Source organism: Chiloscyllium plagiosum, chromosome 19 (assembly GCF_004010195.1).
Source record: "Chiloscyllium plagiosum isolate BGI_BamShark_2017 chromosome 19, ASM401019v2, whole genome shotgun sequence".
Classification (NCBI taxonomy): Eukaryota; Metazoa; Chordata; class Chondrichthyes; order Orectolobiformes; family Hemiscylliidae; genus Chiloscyllium; species Chiloscyllium plagiosum.
In genome coordinates, this window is record NC_057728.1 from 62,353,615 (window position 1) to 62,379,608 (window position 25,994).

Consider the following 25,994-nt stretch of genomic DNA (forward strand, 5'->3'; position numbering starts at 1 on the left):
GAAATGTTTTTGATGTATGGTGACGTGGCTAGTCCTTTGGGTTGTGGCATGTCCTCGTTCCATTGTTTTTCCCTTAGGCATCTGTTGATGAAATTGCGGGGGTATCCGTTTTTGGCGAATACATTGTATAGGTGTTCTTCTTCCTCTTTTTGCAGTTCTGGTGTACTGCAGTGTGTTGAAGCCCTTTTGAACAGTGTCTTGATGCAACTTCTTTTGTGTGTGTTGGGGTGATTGCTTTCTTGGTTTAGGACTTGGTCTGTGTGTGTGGCTTTCCTGTGTACCTTTGTGGTGAATTCTCTGTTCGGTGTTCTCTGTACCCTCACGCCTAGGAATGGGAGTTGGTTGTCCTTTTCATCCTCCCTAGTGAATCGGATTCCTGTGAGTGTGGCATTGATGATCCGGTGTGTGTTCTCTATTTCTGTGTTTTTAATGATTACAAAGGTATCATCTACATATCTGACCCAGAGTTTGGGTTGAATTTGCGGTAAGACTGTTTGTTCTAACCTTTGCATTACCGCTTCTGCTATGAGTCCAGAGATGGGTGAGCCCATGGGTGTGCCATTGATTCGTTCATATATGTGGGATGTCTAGAAAAAGAGGTTGCACATTTGCCTAAAGGCAAACAGATGCCTAAGGGAAAGACAACGGAATGAGGACATGCCACAACCCAAAGGACTAGCCACACTACCATACATCAAAAATATTTCTGAACTGACAGCCAGACTACTGCGACCACTAGGACTCATAACAGCACACAAACCAACAGCCACTCTCAGACAACAACTCATCAGGATGAAGGACCCAATACCCAGCATGAGCAAAACCAATGTAGTGTACAAAATCCCATGCAAGGACTGCACAAAACATTACATAGGACAAGCAGGAAGACAGCTATCGTCCACATCCTTGAACACCAACTAGCCACGAAACGACATGACCAGCTATCCTTAGTAGCCACACACGCAGATGACAAGCAACATGAATTCGACTGGGACAACATTACTATTATAGGACAAGCCAAACAGAGAACAGCCAGGGAATTCCTAGAGGCATGGCATTCATGCACAGATTCAATCAATAAGCACATCGACCTGGACCCAATATACCAGCCACTGCAGCGGACAGCTGGAACTGACAACCGGAAGCGGCAGATATAAATCACTATAAATGCCGGAGGAAACATCACAGAAGCGCTTCACAGGAGGCTCCCAAGCACTGAGGATGCCACCTAGACATGGGACGAAACGTCTGCAACACAAATTCCCAGCTCGGCGAACAGAACCACAACACTGAATTCAGATTCCAGCGTCTGGATTTGGGAAATACATACTACACACATAGGAATTGCTAACCTGGAAGATAGATGACCAACCAGTCTGGTGAATGAAACTACTACTGAAGAATCAGAAGGTCATAAGATATAGGAGTAAAAGTAGACCATTCAGCCCATCAAGTCTGCTCCAACATTCAATGAGATCATGGCTGATCTGATAATCCTCAACCCCACCTCCTGCCTTTTCCCCATAACGTTTGATTCCCTTCCTGATTAAAAATCTGTCTATCTCAGCCTTGAATATATTTACTGACCCATCCCAACAGCTCTCTGTAGTAAAGAACTCTAAAGATTCACAAGAAGAGATTCCTCCTGAATCTCAGTGAAAAATGTGCAACCTCTTTTTCTGAGATTACAGCCTCTGGTTCTAGACATCCCACAAACAGAAACAGTCTCAGATTGAATATAGCAGATGGGACTTCATGTTACAGTTGTTCAGGACATTGCTGAGGCCACGTTTGGAGTACTACGTACATTTCTGGTCACCCTGCTATAGGAAAGATATTATTTAATTGGAAAGGGTGTAGAAATGGTTTACCAGGATGTTACCGGGACTGGAGGGTTTAAGTTATAAAAATAGGCTGGGACTTTGTTCACTGGAGCATAGAAGGTTGAGGGTTGACTTTACAGAGGTTTATAACATCATGAGGGACATAGATCAGCTGAAAGCAAAGGTCTTTTCTCTAAGGTAGGGGAGTTCAAAACTAGAGAACATAATTTTATGTTAAGCTGAGAAAGATTCAAGAGACCAGAGGGGCAACTTTTTCACACAGAAAGTGGTCAGACCACATTTAGAATATTGTGAGCAATTTTGGTCCCCATATCTCCGGAAGGATGTACTGGCTCTGGAATGTGTCCAGAGGAGGTTCATGAGAAAGGTCCCAGGAATGAAAGGTTAAACATATGAGGAACGTTTGAGGACTCTGGGACTATACTCGATGGAGTTTAGAAGGATGAGGGGGATCTAATTGAAACTTACAGAATACTGAAAGGCCTGGACAGAGTCGATGTTGGAAAAATGTTTCCATTAGCAAGAGAGACTAGGACCCAAGGGCACAGTCTTAGAATAAAGAGAAGGTATTTTAGAACAAAGATAAGGAGAAACTTCTTCAGCCAGAGAGTGATGAATCTATGGAATTCATTGCCACAGAAGGCACAGAAGGTCATTGAGTATATTTAAAACATCGATATATAGGTTCTTGATCAGGGGATCCCCTTCTTCTGGAGATCAAAGGTTACGGGGAGATGGCGGGAGAATGGGGTTGAGAAACTTATCAGTCAGGATTGAATGGCAGAGGAGACTCAATGGGCTGAATGTTGAGAGTGTGGTGTGGAAAAGCATCTGAGGAGCAGGAGAGTCGACATTTCAGGCAAAGGCCCTTCATCAGAAATGAGGCTGGGAGCCTTGGGGGTGTAGAGACAAATGGGAGGAGGGGAGGGCTGTGTGGAAGGTAGCTGAGAGTGCAGTAGGTGGATGGAGATGGGTGTCATGGTGATAGGTCAGACGGAAGGGTGGAGCAGATAGGTGGGAAGGAAGATGGACAGGTCATGGGGGCAGTGCCAAGAAGGAAGGTTGGAACTGGGATAAGGTGGGGGGAGGGGAAATGAGGAAACTAGTGAAATCCACATTGATGCCAGGGGGATGGAGGGTCCCGAGGCAAAAGATGAGGTGTTCTTCCTTCAGGCGTCAGGTGGTTAGGGAGTGGCAATGGAGGAGGCCCAGGACCTGCATATCCTTGGCGGAATGGGAGGAGGATTTGAAATGTTCAGCCACGGGGTGGGGATGTCCTGTAGATGATCTCTGAAGCGCTCTGCAAGTAGTTGCCCGGTCTCCCCAATGTAGAGAGAATGCATTGGGAGCAGTGGATACAGTAAATGACATTCTAGACGAGAGTGGTGCTGGAAAAGCACAGCAGTTCAGACAGCATCCGAGGAGCAGGAAAATCGACGTTTCGGGCAAAAGCCCTTCATCAGGATTCCTGATGAAGGGCTTTTCATCAGGATTCCTGATGAAGGGCTTTTGCCCGAAACGTCGGTTTTCCTGCTCCTCGGATGCTGCCTGAACTGCTGTGCTTTTCCAGCAACACTCTAGTTTAGAATCTGGTTTCCAGCATCTGCAGCCCTGGTTTTTACCTACAGTAAATGACAAGTGTGGAGGTGCAGGTGAAACTTTGACAGATGTGGAAGGCTCCTTTGGTGCCTTGGACGGAGGTGAGGGGGGAGGTGTGGCCGTAGGTTTTGCAATTCCTGCGGGGGCAGGGGAAGGTGCCAGGAGGGGAGGGTAGGTTGGTGTCGGGTAGACCTGACAAGGGAGTTGCAGAGGGAATGGTCTTTACGGAAAACGGATAGGGATGAGGAGGGAAATATATCTCTGGTGGTTGGGTCTGTTTGCAGGTGGTAGAAATGGCAGAGGATGATGGCGGAGGTTGGTGGGGTGGAAGGTGAGGACCAGGGGAGTTCTATCCTTGTTGCGGTTGGAGGAGTGGGGTTCAAGGGCAGAGGTGTGGGAAGTGGATGAGATGAGCTGGAGGTCATCATCAACCATGTGGGAGGGGAAATTGCAGTCTTTAAAGAAAGAGGCCATCTGGTATGTTCTGTAGGTGGAACTGGTCCTCCTGGGAGCAGATGCGGCAGAGGCGGAGGAATCGGGAATAAGGGATGACATTTTTACAGGAGGCAGGATGGGAGAAAGTGTAGTTCAGGTAGCTGTGGGAGTTGCTGGGTTTGTAGAAGATGTCAGTGTTGAGTCGGCCACAGTTGATGGAGATGGCGAGGCCCAGGAAGGGGAGGGAGATGTCTGAGATGGTCCAGATGAATGTAAGGTCGGGCTGGAATGTATTGGTGAAGTTGATGAACTGTTCAACCTCCTCATGGGAGCATGAGATGGCGCCGATACAGTCATCAATGTAACTGAGGAAAAGGTGGGTAATGGTTCCTTCCCACCTATCTGGTCCACCCTCTCTCTGACCTATCACCGTTATCCCCACCTTCATCTACCTATCACACTCTCAGCTACCTTGCCCCCAGCCCCACCCCCGTCCCATTTATCTCACCACCTCCTCGGCTCCCAGCCTGACTCCTGATGAAAGGCTTTTGCCTGAAATGTCGATTCTCCTGCTCCTCGGATGCTGCCTGACCTGCTATGCATTTCCAGCACTGCACTGTTGACTCTGATCTCCAGCATCTGCAGTCCTCACTTTTGCCTTGTTGGGCTGAATGGCATAATTTCTGCTCCTATGTCTTATGGTCTTATGGTTTGTATGTGGAATGAACTGCCAGAGGAAGTGGTAGATGTAGGTACAGTTACAACATTTAAAAGATATTTGGACAGGTGCATGAATAGAAAAGATTTAGAGGGATATGGGCCAAATGCAGACAACTGGGACTCGTTTAATTTGGGAAAACTGGTCAGCATGGACGAGTTGGACCACAGGGTCTGTTTCTGTGCTATATGACTCTATAATCTCTCTGTATCTACACTGTCAAATCCCCCAAGAATCTTTCACTAAAGTCTCCTCTCATTAAGAACAAGAAGGTCAGGTTGTTCTTGGTTTTGCATCCAGGAAGGTGGGAGATGAAAAGGATTTTACCTTTGATCTAGAAATAGACTGTCAAAAAATCTAGGTCATAGATCAACTGTGTTGATAGCTCAATAATTATACATTCTGGGTTAGTGGTGCTGGAAGAGCACAGCAGTTCAGGCAGCATCCAAGGAGCAGCGAAATCGACGTTTTGGGCAAAAGCCCTTCATCAGGAATTACACATGACTGGTATAAACCAGTTGATTATTGGTGTGTATTCTAATCCCTAATTTGCATAAAATGATAGGCACATAATGGATGTCTTCTGAAAAAGAGTCATACAGGACCCAAAATGTTAACTCTGCTTCTGTCTCCACAGATGCTACCAGACCTGCTGGGTTTCTCCAGCACTTTCTGTTTATATTTCAGATTTCTAGCTTTTGCAGTATTTTGGTTTTATTGGAATATTTGTGTGGTGCTGAACTGATGCTTAACTTCATTGCTTTGTGCTTTAGCTTAATAAATAGACATGTTTGGAGAAAGCATCAATGGTCATCTCAGTTACTGACCATGTTACACTATGCATACAGGTCCCTGGTGCTGTGAGGCAGCAGTGCTAACCACTAAGCCACTGTGCCATCCTGCTATAGCACACCTTAAGGAGGACATGAAGATTTGAGAAGTTTTATCAGAATGGGTCAGATGATAAGGGATTACACAAAATTCAAACTAATGAACTAGAGTAGATGTAGACTATTTGGCCCTTCAAGCCTGCTCAACTTTTCAAAAGGATGAAAGCTGATCTGTTTGTATTTTGAAAGCAGCATTCCCATCTATCCCTGATAATTCTGAGTGCCTCACCTAACAACAAGCCATCTACCTCCACCTTAAAAATATGTAATGATCCTGCATCCATTACCTTCGGAGTAACATGAATAAACTGGAGAAGATAGAATTTTTCTCCTAAGAGCAGAGGAGATTAAACTCAGATTGGATAGAGGTACATAAAATCACAAAGGGTTTAGATAAGAGTCAATGATGGAAATTATTTCCTATGCTGAAAGTTCAGTGACCGCATGACTGAGTTAGCAGAAGAACCAGAACAAACTTAGGATCAAGCTTTTTCTAAAATTGTAATGAGTGGTTCAATAGTGGCCTTCAAATAGGAATTGGTAAATGATTTGAAGGAGAATAAAATACAGGGATCTGGGGAAGTAGTGAGGGGATGTGGAACTAAGTGGATCACTGTTAAGATAAGCTGGTGCAGACTGATAGACTTTGTGGCCTCCTTCTGTGCTGTATGAGTCTGTTTCTATGAGTGGAGTCAACAGGGAAGGCTGGAGGCTAGCAGATGTCCAGAGAGCCCCAGTCCCACTAAGGGAAAGCCAGAAAAGACCTGGACCACCATAAGATAGGAGTTGTTTTTAAATTCATGTTGTATTTTAGCTCCTTTGCACTTAGGGAGCAGCCATGAATATCAGTTGGAGAGGTTAAATGGATGGAAAGGGTAATGGAAAACACTGAAAGGGAGGTGATGAGCTTGTGGTATTACCACTGGACTATTAATCCAGAAATCCAGGCAATGTTCCAGGGACCTGGGTCTGGATCACACCATAGCAGATGGTGGAGTTTGGAGTCTAATAATAATCAGGAACCATTGTCAATTTTAGGGGAAAACCCCATCTGCTTCACTAATGTCCTTTAGGGAAGGAAATTACATGTGGCAAATCTTACATGTTCTGGCCTACATGTGACTCCAGACCGACATCAATGTGTTTACGCTTAACTGACCTCTGGGTAGTTAGGGCTGGCTAATGCTGACCTGTCCTGCAACATACACATGGGTAAATAAATAAAACAAAGAAATTTAGGAAAAGAGGCCTGTTGAGATGCAGTTTTAAAACAAAGTTTCTTTTCGAACAATTTAATATCTCCAAATGGTTTTCATTTTTGCTGATGCTAGTGTAATACATTTCTGTTGCTAAGAATTACAACAGCGTATAGCCATTTTATGCACCATAAACTATGGCAGTTTTATAGCTCCATGGGAATTTTCAAATTGGACTCTAGTTATTCACTTTCCTTTTCGAGTGTTACTTGCTGGAAAATCTTGACACAATCCAAATGCTGTAGAATACATTGCAGCTCTCTCTCTGCTCAGTAAATCCTGTTGAAACATAGAAAACAGGAACAGGAGTAGGCCAATCAGCCCTTCAAGCCTGCTCCACCATTCAATTTGATCATGGCTGATCATCCAACGTAGTCCCCTGTTCCCGAGTTCTCCCCCATACGCTTTGATCCCTTTAATTCTAAGAGCTATAACTTCTTCAAAGCATTCAACATTTTGACTTCAACTGTTTTCTGTGGCAGAGAATTCCACAGGCTCATCACTCTCTGGGTGAAGATGTTTCTCCTCATCTCAGTCCTAAATCTCCGACCCTGTATCGTTAGACTGTGACCCCCTGGTTCTCGACTCCCTGGTCATCAGGAACATCCTTCCTGTACTTACACAGTCTAGGCCTTTTAACAATTTATGGGTTTCTACAAAATTCCCCCTCATTCTTCTAACCAATTCAGTGTCTCTTCACACGTCAGTCCTGCCACCCCCTGAATCAGTCTGGTCGATAATACATTTAAACTCCCACTGTCAGTCAGTGATTGTGCTGGACCTCAGCATGAAGGTAGGACATAAATCTGGGCCACGTTGCAAACTGACTACAAAACATCATTTGAGCTCAACGATTCTGAAACTATGAAAAGTAACAGGCCAAATCTGCTGCAAAAGTAAGGACAAGACCAATAGTATTTATTTGTGTTTATTGGGATATGAAATAGCAACTTTTACGTGCAAAGATGCCATGTTTAAATGTGAAAGCCCTCTGTATTTGCAACTCAAATTTCCATTACTTTCCACTATCAGCTTTGCAGAACGTTGTCTCACCGCGACTCCCCCAGTTTCTTTTTGGAACTGACTAGGGTAGAAAATCATTCACACAACATTACTTCTAGCAGCTTTTTCCATTTCTAGAAATGCCCATGCCCCAGGAAATTGGTTTAGATCTGTGTAGTGCAGTTAGAAGTGATGCAATGTAAATGAAATTCATCTCTATTGTGTTTACCCATTAATTGTCCATTCAAATCATCATAGAAAATTAAGTTGCCCCACAAGGGATTGTCTAATCTCTAGGTTTATTTAAAGCAGTAGAAGTTGGGCGGCACGGTGGCACAGTGGTTAGCACTGCTGCCTCACAGCGCCAGAGACCCGGGTTCACTTCCCGCCTCAGGCGACTGACTGTGTGGAGTTTGCACGTTCTCCCCGTGTCTGCGTGGGTTTCCTCCGGGTGCTCTGGTTTCCTCCCACATCACAAAAGATGTGCAGGTCAGGTGAATTGGCCATGCTAAATTGCCCGTAGTGTTAGGTAAGGGGTAAATGTAGGGGTATGGGTGGGTTTCGCTTCGGCGGGTCGGTGTGGACTTGTTGGGCCGAAGGGCCTGTTTCCACACTGTAATCTAATCTAATCTAATCTAATCTAATCTAAAGTCTAGATTGCTTTATTATAAATGCAAGCAACCTTTTAGTGATAATGATTGCCAATCAACTTCTCTAACACTGAGAATGTAACAATTACAAATGTGGAGTTTCTTTCTTCAGGTTTTGAAATTTAGGGAGATCAAACATGCAACGTTTGAAAAAGTATTTGATTTTTACTATCTCTTTTTCTTGCTCAGACTTTAATCTTTCTTTCCGTCTCTTGATGACCCTGATTACTATTGAATTTGCGCCTCTGGTTCAGCTTCATTCATTTTCCTCCCTTTATGTACTTTCCAATGCTATGGAGCTGAAGGCTGCAGAGAAATTCTAACTAATGGTGAGCATCATTAGTTGCCCTGCTCCATCAAACTCTGCTGTTCAGTTGCTCCATCGGGCTAACTCAGTGCTTTAGATACTAACACTATACTCTGTTAATTTTGAAGGAATCAAGCACTTGATTTTCAGAACATGAAATATTTAGCATCCAAGGACTTTGTATATTTGCAACCAACTAGTCATATGAACCTTCTGAAAGATAAAATCTGTCTTGGGTTGTATTTTATATTCAACAGCCATCTGTCTCATACTGCAACTCAATTTAACTGCAGTCTTATAATTAACTAATATTTGCAACAAAGTTTTGAAGTCAGCATTCAATACAGTGGGTTATGGTCTAACATTGTGGTGTAATCCTTCAAAAACTATCAATGATAAATTGATTTGAAGATATGAGTATGTGATATCGGAACTGGAGCTTCTTTCACACTACAATTGCATTTGAAGCTTCAATCTCTGTTTAAAATCAAATTTACAACTTAGATCAAATATGTCTTGGTTTGATCCATATTCCATATGGTATTTTAATGACATTTTTGATCCAAAAGCAATTTTCTCAGTTCCTTGGAGGTACCTTTTCATAAAGTGTACTTGAAACTTTCCACAGAACTTATAAAACTGTGGCATATAATTAAATTTTAAAAAACTCCTGAAATTTTACCTGTTAATCAACTGACATCCTTTCTAAATGAAAACTTTCATGTCAGAAATGATGAAAAAGAACAATTCTCAATACTTAGAGTGTCTCTTTTTCAACATACTATCTGCGTTCCAGGGAAAGCAACCTTAGAACAAATCTGTTTAACTCTGATAATATAAACTGTGACATTTACTTTTGTGTTCATCAGAGCAGGACTTCTGTATGGCAGACAATTGCACTTCTTACCATGCATTGATTTGGTTGTAGAAATGGACATTTCAGATGTGTTAAGAGGAGCTGTAGTCCAACATGACAATGCTCAATAACCTCTCCCTGTTTCATAAATCATTTTGGAGTACCTTTGTTTCGGCTGCCTCAAAAATCGAGAGACCTGGGAAAATACTACTCATGTGGGAGGTCTCAGCATCACAAGCAATTCCCCTGGCGCCCTTTGCCCAATCACTGAAAATTGTTATTCTTTTAAGTTATACCCTGCATCTCATATTGTATCTTATAGAGTCATCATTATAGAGTCATTCAGCATAGATACAGACCTTTCGGCCCAACCAATCCATGCTGAACATAATCCAAACCTAAACTCGTCTAACCTGCTTTCCCCGGTCTATTTTCCTCCAAACTTTTCCTATTCATGCACTTATCTAAGCATCTTTTAAAAGTTGTAACTGTACCCACATCCACCAGTTCCTCAGGTGAGGAACCACATGCGAACCACCCTCTGTGTAAAACATTTGCCCCTCATGTCTATCTCTCTCTTCTCACCCTAAAATTTGCCGCTTAGCCTTGAAATCCCCCACCCTAGGGAAAATACACCTCTATTAACCCTATCTGAACCCCTCATTATTTTATAAACTACTATAAAGTTGTCTTTCAACCTCCTGTGCTCCAGTCAAAAATGTCCCAGCCTGTCCAGCCTTTTGTTATAACTCAAACCTTCCACACTTGGCAACATCATGTACATCATAACAACAAAACTTGCTCTTACCAGTTGTTGGTCGAATTACAACCAGCATGAGTGTAAATATTAGCATGGTATAAAATATAAATTTGCATGGTTCATTGAACACAGTGAAAAATTGACCATCCCATCAGCTCTTATATTTCACAGAGAGTTGGAGACCTGGAAGCTCAAGCTGCATGTTTTATATGTACTTTAAGATGACACAAAGCTGGGTGGCAAGGCGAGCTGTGAGGAGAATGCAGAGAAGCTTCAGTGTGATTTAGATAAATTGAGTGAGTGGGCAAATGCATGGCAGATGAGGATTAATCTGGATAGATGCGAGGTTACCCACTTTGGTAGCAGAACCAGGAAGGCAGATTCGTATTTCAATGACAACAGATTGGGAAAGATGGTGATGCAGCAAGACCTGGGTGTCCCTTGTACACCAGTCACTGGAAATAACCCTGCAGGGACAGCAGGAGGTAAAGAAGACCAATGGGATGTTGGCCTTCGTAGTGAGAGGATTTGAGTACAGGAGCAGGGATGTCTTGTTGCAATTGTACAGGGCCTTGGTGAGATCACAGCTAGGGTACTGTGTAGCTTTGGTCTCCTTATCTTGAGGAAGGATGGTCTGGCTGTGGAGGGAGAGCAATAATGGATTACCAGACTGATTCCTGGGATGGCAGGACTGGCGTATGAAGAGAGACTGATTCGGTTAGGAATAAATTCGCTGGAGTTTAACTGGAGGGAGGATCTTACAGAAACCTATAAATTCAAACAGCAGTCGACAGGGTAAAAGCAGGAGGGATGTTCCTGATGACTGGGGAGTCCAGAACCAGGGGTCACAGTCTGAGAATATCAGGCACGCCACTTAGGACCAGACTGAGATGAGGAGAAATTTCTTCACCCAGGCAGTGGAGAATCTGTGGAATTCTCTGTCACAGAAAGTGCTGGGGCCAAAACATTTCGGATGAAAGGGTATGGGGAGAAAGCAGGAACAGGGTCTGGCATTGGATGATCAGCCATGTTTGTACTGAATGGTGGAGCAGGTTCAAAGGGCCAATTGCCGTATTCCTACTCCTATTTTCGATATTTCTATGTGGATATATACGGAACACTGGATCTCCTGATTAGACAACAACAAGGGAACTTGTATGAGAGTTCTCACACTACTGTAAAGCAATTTCAATGTGATAATAGAATCAACTGTATCATTGACTCCTATAGTATCCTCGATTTGTTTTGACCACATATTCTCACCATAAGCTTTTAATACCAAATCATTCACCTGCTGTGTCACCAGGGTTTCATGTGTGGATGAGTATTTCACAAAGCCAGGGAAAATAACACTCTCATTGTTTACAAATGCTGTGGTTAGCAGCACTTTTACTTTCCCAACAAATAGTAACCTGCAGAATTTAAATCTGCTTCAGAAGTACCCTGGGAAACAAAACATGCTGTAAATAAAATTATCAGGAGCATTCTTTGTGTACGTACCCTTTTTTTTAAACAGTATCATACACATTCTAATTCTACATTCACATAAAATATATATAATTCTTATTCCATATAATCATAAAAATATAGATTGTTTCTATATTGATAGTTGTCCTGCAGCATTTATTGTTATTACCAGCAAAAATATTCCCAGGATTCCATGATTTCCAAAGCAGAGAAGCTCCAATGCTTCTCTCTATATGACTAAAATATCTTAATTGCTTAGCCATTTGAAATTTCGAAGATACTAATGGCTCAGTTTTTCTAAATAGTTCTGTTTATTAACATCAAAGGGAGGGAATGGAGAGGAAATTGATACAATAGGTTAGGAACTAGTTTTACAAGAGTCTTGCAGCATGGCGGTAGTGTCCCTATTTCTGGACCAGGAGACCCAGGTTCTAATCCCACCTGCTCCAGAAGTGTCTAATAACATCTCTGAGCAGGTTGATAAGGAAAGTATCTAGAAATGAGCTTCCATTTAACCTGAGGAGAAAGTGAGGTCTGCAGATGCTGGAGATCAGAGCTGAAAATGTGTTGCTGGAACAGCGCAGCAGGTCAGGCAGCATCCAGGGAACAGGAGATTCGATGTTTCAGGCATAAGCCCTTCTTCAGGAAGGGCTTATGCCCGAAATGTCAATTCTCCTGTTCCATTTAACTTGAGCCAATGAGGTGGAGGTTTTGTCCAGCTCTGAATTATCATTATGGTTATTTTAATCAAACAGTCCCAACATCCTCCAACATGACACTCATCTGGACCACGTCGGTGTTGAACCTGGAACTTCTGGTCCAGACAATTCTAAACAACCTGCTCAGACATGTTGTAACACACTACAGGAGCAAAAAGCACTTAATCCTCGGTCTCTGAGCCTAGAGGTAGGAATTCTACCACAGTAGCGCAAGACCCTGTTACATGTTGAACTCAGATTTCTCCATATGCCATGGTAGGATTTGAACCCATGTGCCCAGATTATCAGCCTGATGTTCTGCATTACGAGACTGGTGACATTGCCACTACTCTCCAAAATCAATGGTTTCGGACATCCTATTTTCCTAATTAACCTGTTTAGAAATGTTATTACATCCTTTTGGAGCAGATGGGACATGAACATGCTCTTCTGGTCTAGAGGTATGGACACTACCACCATGCCACAATAGTCTTCTAAAACTAGTTCCTAACTTACTGCATCAATTTTCTCTCTATTCCCTCCCTATGACGGTAATGGACAGAACAACAATATCCACTCGTAGTCAGAATGCAGTGAATTTCAGCAGTTGCAATTAAAGTCTTTGAAGGTCATCCCTATAAACACAAACTGTTTACAATTCAACATCATGTTTTTGATGGGAGACCGTGCCAGAAGTGGTACCAGCCACAGAGAAGTGTCATGGAGATGCAGTGAGCAATGCTCGCTTAAACTTGGCAAGTTATTGATTGAAACAATACTCTGCAACTGGCTTATCGATATTGCCAATGAAACAGAATGAAGTCAATCACTGACAGCCCCTTAGCTTGAAAATAACAAAGAAATGAATCAGACAATCTTTTGAATTCTTAGGGTAACATTGTCAGTAAATAGTCCTGTTGATAAAATTGACCATGTAGCCAGTCCATGCACTATGGCCTGGTGTAACTGTTTAAACAACTGCTATATTCCAGTACCATGATGAAGAGCTTCTCTTGGGTGATGCCAACTAGGAAGTGCTTCCAAGAGAGACAAATCCCATCACATCGACAATAGCCCCATTTAAAGTTCTGTTTGCGAACCATTAGTTTGGTGAAAAGGAACCTGATTGTTCGAGAAAAATTTTGAAGTCCTGTGAAAATGAGGCAAAATATAATAATGCACCATTTGGATTCTGCAAATCCTGAATTCATTGGTTTGTAAAGTATCTTGCAGCCTAAAGATAACACACAACGTTTCAGCTTCTCAAGAGCAATTAGGGAGGGGCATTAAAGGACAATAACACTCATGAACAAAGAAAAGATTTTTTTCTCACTTTTCGGAATAAAACTAATAGCTGTGGTGAGTATTTGATAATAACAACGTAATTCTTTTCCCCCACTAGTTAATGGAATTTCCTGGTGGGATTAATTTCCCTTGGTCAATAGGTCTATTTCCATGGAAACCACATTTCAATGTTGTGTTTTACACGAGTGTGATAAAGAGGAGCATTAGGAAGAGAACAGTCAAGAGATAAATGAATTGCAAAGCTTCAGGGCTATTTACAAACCATTGTTTATAATAACATGTTGCCAGCAGAGTTTGTGACCTACTTTTTGACTAGTCACAGTTTAGCAATGAGTTGCAGTCGCTTGGTTGGGCATATGCAAAGCATGGGTAAGAACTGCCTCTAATGAGAGTCAAATTCAAATCATGGATCATTACCCTACATTCTTGATAATGACTACACTGACTGGGGGAATGTGTTTTTCTCCTTTCTGAACAACTTTGATAAGATTAACCATGCAATACTGAGTTGCACATTTCCAATCTATCAATTATAGCACAAATAGCTGGAACTATATTAACATAATAAAACATCAGAGATCCATACATAAGAAATTATATACATCCATTTCCAAGACCGAAATACATATCTATTCTCTACGGCAGCCAGTCTACATTCATGGAGGTAGGCAAGTAAGAAGATTCATGAGCAATGATATAGTTACAACAAAATGGAAGAATATATGGTAAATGATAAATGATGTCAAGCATGGCAACATATGCTTGCAAATAATTAATGATCACTCTGATTTCTTAAATTTAATGATAAATGAAAGCTAGCGTTAATAGAGAGGTTGCCAGTTTGATACAATTGATGACTCCAACATAAATTACACTCAATTAGGAAGTCACCCCATAAACCGAGATTCCACCAAGAACCATTTCATTATTATCAAATGCAAGATCTGCATTGAGCTGGTGTCATTGGACATTCAACAACGATAGTTTTGACAATTTTTTTTCTTTAAAGTATTGTTCTTTGGCATACTTAATAGTGATAACCTGGTAAAGATTGACTAAGTAGCAGAAAATAAGTAGACCACAAAAAAAATTTAAATCAGTGTCAACCCATTACTACCTGTGAGGAAACTGATTTTGAGGAAACCACTGAAAATGATTTAAATACAGGGAACAATATTCTTGATTGGGATTGATGTTGCTTCGGTGAAAATTATTTAAAAATATGTTATTTCAAATCTTTCAGATGTTCCTATTGGTTAGCTTGCAGTCAAAAACACCCAGGTTTTGTTTTAGTGGTGAGGGGTCAGGGTGAGAGAAGACTGTCCTCAAAGATCTACAACCAAATTTGGTTAGTAAGAAATACAAATGGTGATTATTTCAGCCTGGGAAAGTAGTCAGTTTTGTAGGGTGTGACCATCTTTTAGCACAGTGTGGCCCTGACTTTCTCCTCCCAATAATCATAGACCAGATGCACCCCCTGAGATGCACAACTGAACCTCTCAGAAGCTCCAAACGAACTGATACTAGTGGAATCATCCAGAAAGGTTAAACTTCCAAGAGGCGATTGCCCTACTCCCTGGACCCCTCTCTGAGTTAGAGTCAGGGGCTTAAGACAATTTAAAACAACTTACCTGGATAGTTAACAGGAAATGTTAGGTTGTAAAATCTCAGTCCAACTTCTCAATAATTACACAATTGATCCCAAATCACTCAGAGAGAACCCTCACTGACATTCCCTCAACTCAACCCAACCTGACTCTCACAACCTCCTACCTTCTTTACCCAGCTGTTCACCTACTGACTGACCTGTCACCTTATCAGCCCATCTTACACACCCTATTCATCTTCTTTCCTTAGCTTATCAAAACAACTTCACAACATATATAAGGCCTTTATTTACTGGAATATGGTGGTTAATGCCATAAAAAGGAGGTATGGGTCTGTGTCAACCTTGAGCCAGTTCTGAAGGACTCTCCATTAGAAGATTGCTTCAAAAAATTGGAGGAAGTGAAGTCTGTATTTTTGTAAACAGAATAATATAGCACAGCAACAGGCCCTTTGGCCCACCATGTCTATACCAACCAGGGTGCCATTCTAAACTAATCCCATCCACATCCACATGTGGTCCATATTGGAAACACAATTTCCAAACCAAAATAAAAAGTCACACTTAACATTAGAGGTGTTTTTGGCGTGAATCTTCAGGCCAGGAGCTATCTCACCAGAAAGAGTCCAGGCCAGGATTCCACACAGCTCTACAGTGAAATCATGCCCCTTTTTCATAATTAACTATCACCCTATCAGGGATCTGGAGGGTGTGCAACTAGTGCAGGTAGAAATTCACAAAACCTCACAATACACTGAATTCAATTCTGAATTCTTTTGCCCCAGACTCATCTCTATCAAATGAATTGTGGGATCAAACCAGTGGAATTTGAGAAACAAATTGATCCAAGAATATAAAAGCACGATGTATGAGACCAATGCATTGCAGTTTAAATGTTTTGTTTGCACTGGTGATACTGTTAATCATGAGACAGGTCAGGCAGGAATATGATTGGGAGTTCAGCATTTTACAGAAGGGGCATTTGCACCAAAGATGTTTATTTTGGCATTCAGACAAAGTATAATTTCTCAGTTGAGATAATCTAACTGCAGATAAGAATTCTTCAAAGGGAGGAGTATTTATTTTACTGTTTGAATCTGCTAAAGGCCAGTAATACCATAACATGTCGCAACTTATAGATATGCAGAGACAAATATATGTGTGTACAAGATAATCATGGCAAATTTATATAATTCAAGAAGACTTTAGATGATTATTTAATATGCAAGGGTCTGGCAAAAAGGTAGAAGAATGACACTTAGTTGTGATTCTTGATGGGAGAGAGTTGGTGCAAACATGATGGGCCCAATAGGCTCCTTCTGCAATCTAATACTTCTGTGGTTCTGTTGTCAAATTTTATTTCGGAAAGATCTCCAAGCACTTTAAAGAGCTCAGTGGTAGAATTATAAATAAAAAGCCCAAAAATAATTTTTAAATCATGTTTTTCATGTAAATGAAAAGGAGCAATATTCTCTCAGGGGAAAAAAAATCTCATCAGATAGGGCTTTGCTTTAAACCTCAGTGTTTAATTGTCTGATCTCAGTCACTAACTGCTTGTGCATTTATTGCCTCTTTAAAAATATGTGTGCTTGAACATTATGATAGATCCCGAGACAGCTTGAGAGACAGATACAATTACTCTGTATTTTAGCATTTAGCCGAGCAGAGGACCCCTGCTGTTTCTCTACTCATGACCTAATTTCACATCCTAGAGTGCACAATTTCATTATAATATACTTTTGATAAGCACGGGCATTTATAATAAGCTGGTGCATTGTGGGGTCGTACGTATGTAGCTGATAAATTCTGGGCATTGTTCTTTATATTAAACCACAGTGAATTTCAACATAGCAATGGAAGGTTTAACACATTTGAAAAAAGTATGGCTACATAACTAGCTGAGAATTGTCCTGATGTTCCTGATTATAGAAAGTTACAATCTGACAATGAATAAAATAAGCTACAAATTCTCAAATTGTAATGTAGTTATTTCTGATAACCAAACCAAAACAGAATGAAAATCTACAGAGGTTTGTCCAAACTGCCTAGAAATGTAATCGTAATGCAGCCAGAATAAATGCAGGAACACAGGCAGTGCACTGTGGATCAGGCAGCGTCCATTGGGAAAACATGAGAGAACTGACATTTCATTCGAAGATCTTCCCTGAGAAGTGAATACAAGTGATTTCGCTAATGCTATTCTTAGTCACACAGAGTATCTGTTCAGCCGAATAGTATTCTCGAAGAGGTTCAACCATATGAATCGTAAACATTTGCTGTGTTGAATCTGAATTAAAGCTGTTTTTTAAGCCAAAACTATGGATTTAATTCTCGTTTTAAAAAATTGCTATCTTAAAGTGCTGCCTGCAATTCCACACAGTATTCTAAAAGCTGTGTCATACTTTAAACTAAAACATAGGTTTGACTCATTCCCATTTCAGGTCTCTGAAGTGGCTGAGAGTTAAAACCATAAAGAAAAGGGAATTATAATGAAATGATGACAAAAGGAATTACAATGCAATTGAATTACAATGTTTTCTTTTATATAGATGTGCTATTTCACTGTAACTGAATGAACTTACAGGTAGGGTCTAGATTAGAGTGGTGCTGAAAAAGCACAGCAGTTCAGACAGCATCCGAGGAGCAGTAATTTTGTTGTTCCTGTTCTGTTATCCCAACCCAACTAAAATTAATTACATCCCCCACCCTGCGGTCCCCCTCTTGTCTGATGTTAGCTCCAATCTGCCACTCACTGGAGCTGGAGGTGCTTGCTGCTTCCACTGCCTGGATAATCTGGAATAGACTCTCCTCCCGGGCACTGGCAGAATGTTTACAATGTAATCGAATACCCGGACAAGCGCTGGCAGTTCAGAGCAACCTCACCTAGTGTTGGAGCTTAGCCTCTGACAGGGCAACAAAGGGGGAAATTGGTGCCCAACTTTGTGGGCAGAGAAATGGAGATCCTAGTGGACACTGTGGTGTGGTGTTTGTGAGTCGTGGGGGTCAGTGGGGCATTGTCCACTTCCCTCAGGACTGATTGAGGAGGCCACAACACTGGACCGGTCTGAGCTTGCCACCTGGGTCAGTGCAGTCTCCATGGACAGCAGAAATGCCCAGCAGTTCAGCAGGAAGTTCAGTTATCCTCCCTGTTTTGCCAGGGTAAGTGCCATCATCTCTCTGCTACCTCACATTCACTCTATGTCTGCTCCCGCTGAGACTCATGCTCTGCGGTCTCACCATTGTATGCAGCACCTCCCTCACTTGCTCACAACCACCCAATGCCACCACAGTGTCAAACCTCTGTATCTCCACAGGGAGACCAGGGACACCTCACCACCTTTCTCCCACACATGCCAACCACTTCCATATCACTAAGTTCCTCTCTTTCTTTTCAGTCCAGGAGAAAACAGACTATAATAAGGCAGCAAGAGTCAAGACAATGGAGTGGGGTGACCATCATTCAGCACCTTACAGGGTCAGTGTCCTGACCTTGAATGCTCCAAGCAGCCATCCGAAGATGTGCGAGCCCTTGCGCTAACATTAGAGGCAGCCCTTGCCTCACTCTGTTGGGACCTCCCCCGTATCTAAAGACCCTCTCCCTTAATATGACTGAACCATACTCTACTGTGACTTGGAGACATGGCCATTTGTTTGAAACACATGCCACATCAGCTGCTGCCACATGATGCAGGTGTAATACACTGTGTAGCAACTTGTCTTCTCCCTTGGTGACAACTGTGAACAAGCTGCCTGGCTTTGTGCCTGTGCTAAAAGGCAAGGACAGGGAAAGGCAGAGCAAGGAAAGGCAGGGCAAGGTAGGACAGAGCAGGGCAGGGCAGGGAAAGGCAGAGCTGAAAAATGTGTTGCTGGAAAAGCGCAGCAGGTCAGGCAGCATCAAAGGAGCAGGAGAATCAACGTTTCGGACATAAGCCTGCCCAAAACGTTGATTCTCTGCTCCTTTGATGCTGCCTGACCTGCTGCACTTTTCCAGCAACACATTTTTCAGCTCTGATCGCCAGCATCCGCCGTCCTCACTCTCTCCCAGGGAAAGGCAGAGCAAGGGAAGGCAGAACAAGGGAAGGGCAGACCAGGGCAGGGCGGAGAAGCTGATTTAGCATTAGGAGAGCAAGTAAGCAGCACCAAGATTCAGCCTAGTCCAATTTGTGAGATTGATGCAAAGTGTCCATACAGCAACCTTTAACTGAGAGATACCAATATGCCCTGAAGTGCAGCATTAAAGTGTGGGACAATACTGTAAACCAGAGATGTGTCACGATGATACACTGCTATGTGTTGGATGCCAATGTCCATGGACATGAGCTGCCCATGGAGTGTGTCCTGACACGTTGGTACTGAGTTACCAAGACAGAGTGTGGAGGAGTGAGCAGGGAGCTAGAATCACAGTTACCTGTCCTGACTCTGTCAGGAATTCTCAGTGACTATTATATATCCAGATGAAGCAAGGTCGGAAACCTGTATATAAATGAGGTGAGATTCAGTGTTTTTGAGAGTACTACACTAATCCCCATTCATAGGTGTTGCACCACTCCTGAAAGAGAGTCTCGCTTTGACACCCGAAACTCTGATGGCAAATGAAACTAGTCGCTCCCAACATGGAGAAAGACCTCATTGGGGTCCTCACACAATTTTCCCACAATTTGCACCATATCCCAAATCATTGTGAGCCCTCTAAAATCCTACTTATAACCGTTGTAATCTCTGTATGTTTGACATTTTGAATAATTGGGGTATGTGAATCTGCTTTGTCTCCACAGATGCTGCTATTCCCGCTGAGTTTTTCCAGCAATTTCTGCTTGTTTCTGATTTCTAGCATCCGCAGTTCTTTAGTTTTTTTTTAGTTCAAGTGACCCACTCTGCTTGATTATTTCCCAGGCAGCTAAGTTAAAAATGGCTCCATTAAGTCTTCACTTCAAAAGTATTATTGCAACTTCCTCAGCTGACAAATGAAAAGATTAGCATGTATCAGAAATATCCAGATTTTCTCTGAGGTAACCACTTGACATTAATGAATTCATCATTCAACTCATACTCTTTGCACTGAAGATGATATTGTATAATTACTTTAATTAGTGATCTCTCCTGTGCTTTGTAAATGCAGCAAAGTCCTAGTCAGAAATAAACTCACAGTAACAAAGTGCAAACATTTTTGTTGCATGATGGAATTTTGTGTGCATTATTTAGTCAGCAATTCAAGTGTGCTGCTGGATTTGGTCATGGAGAAAACTGTAGGCCTTGGTAATCCAATGAACTCCTGCGTTCCATTTATTTCCTTATCAACCTGTTATGACACATGTCTGGAGCAAGTGGGACGTGAAACCCGGCCTCTTGGTTCAAAGAGAGGGTCACTACCACTGGATCATAGTGCTCCTCATACTCCTGTTTTTAATTGTCTTTTCTAACCAATCTGCTCAGAGATGTTATTACACACCTCTGGAGCAGATGGGACTTGAACCCAGCCCTTCTGCCTCAGAGGCAGGGGCACTACCACTGTGCCGCAAGGTCCACCCACTCCTGCTTTTAAGTTTTTTTTATTTAACCCATTTTTCTAGCCAACCTGTTCAGAAATGTTATTGCGCACCTCTGGAGGAGCTGGGAATTGCCTCTCAGTCCAGAGATAGGGACACTACCTCTGCATCAAAACGCTGATGTTAATTGTGAGTAGCTGCTTTTTATAATGGAGGAGATTTGTGCCTGAGCATTGCACAACTTTGGATTGAATTTGCTGGAGGCTTTCTTTGTTTTTGGAAATTATGCAAAACACAGTGCATTTGGTTCCAATTTATAAAGCTGAACACCTGCAGTTTCTCCATTTGCCAAACAGTATACTTTCCAAATTACTTTATCACATTAAATAGCTTCACAGTAAATACAAACTCCACACCGATAAGACCCATGAACATTTGACCTTCTTTTGTCAATATTGTCTTCAATATTCATTATTGTAAGGTCCAGGAAATGGATTGCTTCCCATTTTGAGTCTCCAACTTCTGTATCAAATGTGCACAGTGCAGATATGACTTATTTATGCAGACATCAGGGATAGGATGGGGGTGTGGGTCTGGGTGGGAGGTTCTTTGGAGGCTCAGTGTGGATTTGATGGGCCGAATGGCCTGCTTCCATATTGTAGGGATTCAATGATTCTATGATTAATATTAATGTTAAACATGCAGTCCCATTCTTGGGTTATCCAAACTGCAATGTCATTCCTCTGAAACTCGGTAAACATTCAGTGAGATCATGGCTGATCTGTACATAACTCCATAAACCTGCCTTTGGCTCATATCCCTTAATAACTTTGCTTACTAAAACTTTACCTAACTCAGATTTAAAATTAACAACTGATCCGGCATCCACTGCAGTTTGTGGAAGATAGTTCCAAACCTTTCCAACCTTTTGAAATGCTTCCTAACATCTCTCACTCTTGAAACTCAGAAACACCATTCGTGTGCTTACTTTCTGCTGATTTGGACATTGATGGGTTGAGAGGTTTGGGAGAGGCTGCTGTCTCATTGCTGGATAACTCCTATGCCAGAGCACCAAGATCCATCTGTTTCTGTGATTAATCTAATTGAATGTGGAGGTGCTGGTGTTAGACTGGGGTGGACTAAGTCAAAAATCACACGACACCGGGTTATAGTCCAACAGGTTTATTTGAAACTTTCAGAGCCATAAGCTTTCAGGCAGCTAATCGTTTCAAATAACCTGTTGGACTATAACCCAGTGTCTTGTGATTTTTGACTTAATCTATTTGAAGTGTTAGAGTGTCCTGAAGAAGGGTTACATCTGAAACATTGACTTCTCCTCCTCTTGACGCTGCCTGGCTTGCTGTGCTCTTCCAGCCTCCTGCCTGTCTACCTTAGGATGATTAAAGCAGTCTATCGACTAAATAGAGAGAAACTGTTTCTTCTTGTGAGTCAGAACAAGATCACAGAGGTCGGCTGTAAAGGAATTTTGTCACAGGTATTTATTTACAGAAAATGTAATGGAATTCTGAAACTCTCCCCAACATAAAGCTGTTAGGCCAGCTCAAATGAAAATTGCGACACAAACTGATAAGTTCTGACATGTTATATCGGACTTCAAATGTTAACTCTGTTTCTCTCCCCGCAGATACTGCTGAGTTTTTCCAGCTTTGTCTGTTCTAATTTCAGTCAGTTCTTGTTGCAGTCAATTGATGGAGATAAGATACGAAACAGCCACGATCTAATTAGATAGTATAAAAGGCTTGTAAATCTTCTCTGCACCCTCTACAAATTCCAGTGCAAAGATTTTCCAATTCTAAACACACTTTAGGAAGCATATGGATTCAAAATATTTATGGAATTTCTCTAGAGATAATGATAAATTTAGTATTTTGTAAATGATCAGGTATCAGTGTAGAAAGATCCATTTGATGGCACATTCTTTTTATTCTTATGCTGATTTTTAAATTTATTATATCTTCTATTTTGTACCAATTAATTAAGTATTTGTAATGAGGTGTCTTGTATCTCAGATGGCACTGTAAATGGTGACATTGTAAACTTTTTACTGCACTCATTTGAGTGCACATGACCATAAAGCTAATTCAAATAGAGTTATAGAGTCATAGAGATGTACAGCACAGAAACAGACCCTTTGGTCCAACTTGTCCATGCCGACCAGATACCCCAACCCAATCTAGTCCCACTTGCCAGCACCCGTCCCATATCCCTCCAAACCCCTCTTATTCATATACCCATCCAGATGCCTTTTAAATGTTGCAATTGTACCAGCCTCCACCACATCCTCTGGCAGCTCATTCCATACACGTATCAACCTCTGCGTGAAAAAGTTGCCCCTTAGTTCTCCTTTGTAACTTTTCCCTCTCACCCTAAACCTATGCCCTCTAGTTCTGGATTTCCCCAACCCAGGGAAAAGACCTTGTCAATTTATCCCATCCACGCCCCTCATGATTTTATAAACCTCGATAAAATCACATCTCAGCCTCCAATGCTTCAGGGAAAACAGCCCCAGCCTATTCAACCTCTCCCTATAGCTCAAATCCGTAAATCTTTTCTGAACCCTTTCAAGTTTCACAACATCTTTCCAATAGGAAGGAGACCAGAATATACACTGGACATATCTTCAAAATATCTGACTATTGATGCCATTGTTTATATATAGCGTTGAAACAAAGAAAATGGTCAATGAATGTTAAATATTTAAGATTACATAGCCTAGATCAATACTAGAAGTTCCAGGATGCTGGAGTTTCTGCCTATTTGATAATGAATTGATTAGAATTTGCTATGCTTAATTATTTTTGCTGAATTATTAACTTCAAATGTTTTGAGCGCCATTTTACGTGTACAATCTATTTCTAATTAGAGTACATCCTGATAAATGATTGCACATCTCTATTGCCAAAAATGTTTTCACAGAATCCCTACAGTGTGGAAGCAGGCCATTCAGCCCATCAAGACCACCCCCCCCACAAAGAGGATCACGCCCAGATCCACACCATCCCTATAACCCTGCATTCCCCATGGCTAACCCACCTAGCCTGCACATCCTCAGACACTGTGGGCAATTTAGCATGGCCAATCAACTGAACCTGTACATCTTTAGACAATGAGAGGAAATCAGAGCACCCATGCAGACACATGATGAACGTGCAAACTCCACACAGACAGTCACCTGAAGTTGGAATTGAACCCGGCTCCCTGGTGTTGGGAGGCAGTAATGCTAACCACTCAGCAACATGCTGTTTTAGGAGCCATTGCACTTTGCAGGATCATTTGGATGCTCCTTGGAGCCATTTTAACCATCAAACATTTCTCCACTAGCAACTGTTCAGCATTTAGTCAGTGTCGCATTAACCCACGACCCAGATACAACTAGCAGCAGTTAGCATTTCCTTGGAGACATTGCAAAACAAATGACAAAACAACAAGGCCCAGGTTTTAAGTAATTGCATTTCATTGCTCACAATTTAATCACTTTCATTTAATCTTAGAAGCTTTGCACATCACAGAGCAATTTATTTATTTATCAGTACCGGAGTAACCAACACTTTGAATTAAGCAATCAATTATTCTCTTTTGTCTTTTCGTTATTTGTTCATGGGATGTGGAAATTGCTGCGCAGACCAGCATTTGACGTCCATTTCTAAAAGCCTTGAATGGAATGGCCTGTTGGTACATTTCAGAAAGTAGTTACATTGCTGTGAATCTGGATGATGTTGACCAGGTCTGGTACGGAAGGCAGATTCCCTCCCCTAATGGACATAAACCATTTTTAATAACAACAAGTGACAATTATAATGTTTGTTATGAGATGATGTTTATATTCCAGATTTAGTAACTGACATTTTACTAATCTGTTCATGGGATATGGATATCAATGGCTGGGCCAGAATTCCCAAAAAATTTAAAAAGCACAAGAAGGGGTAACTACAGAGAGTGATTCATGTATGAAATGAAATACTAGAGAAGTGATGGATGTAGGTACATTTGCAACATTTAAAAATCATCTGGTTGAATACATGAATAGGAAAGGCTTGAGGGATAGGACCAAATGCAGGCAAGTTTGGAAACATGGTCGGGGTGGTCTGGTTGGACTGAAGGGTCTGTTTCCATGCTGTATGACTAAATCACACTAGCTGCTGTGGTGGTATTTGAACCAAATCCCGAGAGAATTATTAGCCATTGGCTAATGAGAATAATGAGATTATCACCATTTCCACCATCTCCCCTTGTGGTGGAGTCTAAAACAAGGAGCCATCTTTATAAAATGAGACCTAGGGCTGTTCAGGAAATTGGGAAATAAAGGAAATCCAGAACTATCCTCCAAAATGTTGTTGAGGTGAGTAAGTTGAAAACTGGAAAGTTCAGCAATCAGAGAAAGACATTTGTGAAGCAAGAGCATGAGGGATTAATGAGCTAAGATGATGAATGGAACTCGGATACAGATCAGATATGATCAAATTGAATCGGGCCTGAGTTTTATTCCTGTTGTGATGGGGATAACTGAGGATGAATTGTAATAGATTGTCAGATTCATTACAAAATTGTTTTGTTTTTCTCTATCACCCACATTATCAGATTAACTAGAAAAACTGAACATTTTCAAAGTTAGAATCTGTGTCTATGTATTTACTCAGGGAAGAAAAACAACATTAATGCATCTATATCAGACTCAAACAATCAGGAGAATCAATAAAATGTGACCAGTCAGGATTCTGTAAATTCTGGATCAGTGGTGCTGGAAGAGCACAGCAGTTCAGGCAGCATCCAAGGAGCTTCGAAATCGACGTTTCGGGCAAAAGCCCTTCATCAGGAATAAAGGCAGAGAGCCTGAAGTGTGGAGAGATAAGCGAGAGGAGGCTAGCTAGGAGGGTCACCTACATTATGACATGAACCCAAGGTTCATGCAAAAACGCTGAGGAACTGTGCAGAAGCTGATAGCAATGTTTGGTACCCAACCAGGTACCTTGGGTTGATGTCACACTACATGTGAGTCTACTGCATGATACACGCACACACCCCTACATACTCACACACCCACACAGACTCTCCCTCAGATACAAGCTCTTTCTGATATGCCCAATATACACCCCC

General features: G+C 41.8%; 1 protein-coding gene across 1 annotated transcript in view; it reads left to right on the forward strand.

The window, feature by feature from the left end:
- The window catches only part of LOC122559324 (protein kinase C-binding protein NELL2-like), a 339,041-nt gene that overhangs the window by 250,112 nt on the left and 62,935 nt on the right, over positions 1-25,994 (forward strand). The window lies entirely within an intron of this gene.